We start from the raw sequence: 3,089 nt of genomic DNA on the forward strand, positions 1-3,089 counted from the left end.
AGAGCTGAAATGCAATGGTAAAAGGGAGAAAAATGGGGTCAGAAAAAAGGTGGATTCAAACTCGGGTTGCGTCAAAAGGTGAGGTAATTGCCCTTACTCAACATGCCACTATTCTTGTTACCATTTGGGTATCATTTTCAGTAAATTGTGTAAATAGCCTATACCAACAAGATGGGCTATTTGACATTCCAAATGATAATAGTCCACCTGTGGCAAATACAGTACCTTATTGTGATTTAGAATTAAATAATGATATCACAAGAGCAAGACTGCTGTTATGTTGAATGTTGTTTAACCAAAAAATGTAGACTGTACTCAAACAGTTTGCTTATATATGTGTACCATGTTTACCTGTATGTGTTTCAGTGCTGTGGTAAAGATGTTTACAGTCTAGCAGATGACAATGTGCTGTGCTGTAATGGAATCCTTTATCGCAATGTGCCTGAACAGTCAGAGTGTATCGGAGGTGTTATATATACTCAGAACCAGATTAAGATGTTGAGTTGTGGCTCGTAAGTCTATGACCACAAAAAACAGCTGTGCTGCTCAGGTCATCTCTACAACAAAATGAAAGCAGAATGCTGTGGAAACCTCTTGCTGCATGGAATATAATAACAATCAAAGTTGCTGTTCCTCTTCAACCCATGCCATGCTTTATGAAACCAAACGAGAGCATTTGTGCTGTGGGCATTACTACTGCAACACGTCCCTGTGGAGCTGCTGTGCTGAACATCTCAAACCAACACCAAAGACAGACAGTTATCCACCAGAATACAGACTTAAACCACTAACGGACCTGATCCCTGACATATGCCATAAAAAAGGTCTGAAACAAAGAGCTCTGTTCATGATTGGATGCTGTGCAACATGAAATGCCAAATATTTTTTTTTTTTTTTTTTATCAAACAAAATAAATGATTGTATCTATGTATATGTTTGATTCTAGTGCTCTTTGGCAAAGTGGCGAGTGTGGTACTTCACCAAAAATGGCGTGACATTGTGTTGAGAGTCATTGAGGCGGTCAGCGAGTTATCACAAGGGACTTTACTCCATGTGTCCCTGGATCACTGCAGTTCTCCTGCACTAGAGAACAGCATGACTTACCTTTGGGAGGAAAACAACAGGAAGTACAAGCCTCTCTCCATCCCTGTTGACGTAACCTCTGACATTCACATGTTCTTTACAGCATGTGACCTAAATCTCATGCAGGCCTTAAAGCGGAGTGTCAACACGTGTTCGCACATGCTTCATATTCAGGGTGGATTTTCAATGCAAGTCAACTTTTAAAGAGAAACAGTTGACCTATCGGTAAGCCCCGCCCCCCTTAGTTACTGTTGCAAACTCGGACAAACAAATGGAGTTGCTAACTGTCTTATAATGACATGCAGCTGTCAGTGTGAAAACCTTGTCCCGAGATGTTTTAGATACATTTTGAACACAGAAGGACCACCATTCAAGTGGGACTTAAATATGCCATAGAGGGATATATAAAAGATTTTAAAATAAATATTGTGGGTATTCATTTGGAAACGAGGGTTTACAGATCACAATGCAAGCGGGAGAAGCCTTGTGTTACGGTCGTCACAATTGTAGATGACAACATCCAGGATGTACCGCAGGGTAAGATTAAATTAATTTACATTTGACCAGTTTATTATGGAGATGCACTAAAATGCAGATCTTCATTTATGCGTTTTTGACCTACGCTGTACATGACGTGAGAACAGTTAGCTATTTAGGTTGGTACGTTAGCATGGACTCACTAACTTTAACGTTAGCAAGTTTTAGCCAGAGATACCTTGCTGAAGCACAAGATGAGATTAACGTTCTGCTTGAGCAGATGAAAATGGTAACTTAATGAGAGTATGACAAGCAGAAAATGAATGTTTTCGTCTTCATTGGGATTGGGGTTGAATGCTTAGGGACATTTTGCTCTGTTTTGTTTGTGTTTAGGAAATGGAATAAAATAAATTCTATTGCCAATCCTCTCAGGATACCTGTATGTGGCGAATGGGGCAGGGCCGAGAGCCGTGGGAATGGAGCGAGGCCGGTGGAGTAAATGATAATGAGTGATACCTGCACCACTCACCGGTCTCGAGTCCCACAGAGGAGCTACGGAAGGATAAAAGGAGGAGTAACGACAGTGTAGGACAAGAGAGGACCAGGCCTCGCTCCGCTCCCACGGCTCTCGGCCCTGCCCCACTCGTCACACTGGAATCAGTGTTTCAAGTACACACTGTTTTTCCATTTTTGTAGCATTAACACCATAAAATCAATGAGAGCTTCAGATCTTCCAATGTTTCTCTATGGCGCTGAAACCTAAAGATGTCCAAGTTCCGCTCCCTGTGCAACTGATACTTAACTGCCATTGGCTCATCTGCATTCGATGGGAGGGGCATATCGATAGGTCAATTGCATCTTTTTTTTTTTGGTCTGATTTACATTTTACCTTTTATACACATAACATTTTACATACTAAGTGCATTTATTTTAATAAGATTTTAATAAGAATGTTTTTAATCAATAACCGAACATCTGTTGGATTATTATTTATCAGTCAGGTAACTTTAAAAATGTTAAGCTACAATAAAAAAAAATTTGACCACATGATTTTCTCCTTTAATAAATTGTACTTATATAATAATACAATTAAATAATTACTTGACTTATAATTTATTTAATATCACATACATTTTGATATTTAATCAACTTCAGGTCTGTTTTATTTTAGTGGCAGGATTTACAGTCCGAGTGAAAAAAATGCTTTACTGGTGTTTAATCAATTTTGTCATTTAAAGGAAGGAAATGTTTATTAAAAGGCGAAACATTTCTTCAATCCTAATTCATCATTTAAAATACAAGTACATTTCAAATTTTGCATATTAGCGCAACCATACGTTTGTTGTAGTAATACATTTGTTATACCATTACTTGAACGATTATACTTAATAATGTATTTTATGAGAATATGCAATATATTCACTTCATCTGTTATAATCGTGCAGCATATTAAAGGATCTAAAGCAGGGGTGCCCAAACACAGTCCTGGAGGGCCGGTGTCCTGCAGAGTTTAGCTCCAACTTGCCTCA

Source organism: Sinocyclocheilus anshuiensis, unplaced genomic scaffold (genome assembly GCF_001515605.1).
Source record: "Sinocyclocheilus anshuiensis isolate Anshui unplaced genomic scaffold, SAMN03320099.WGS_v1.1 scaffold740, whole genome shotgun sequence".
In the NCBI taxonomy this organism is placed as follows: Eukaryota; Metazoa; Chordata; class Actinopteri; order Cypriniformes; family Cyprinidae; genus Sinocyclocheilus; species Sinocyclocheilus anshuiensis.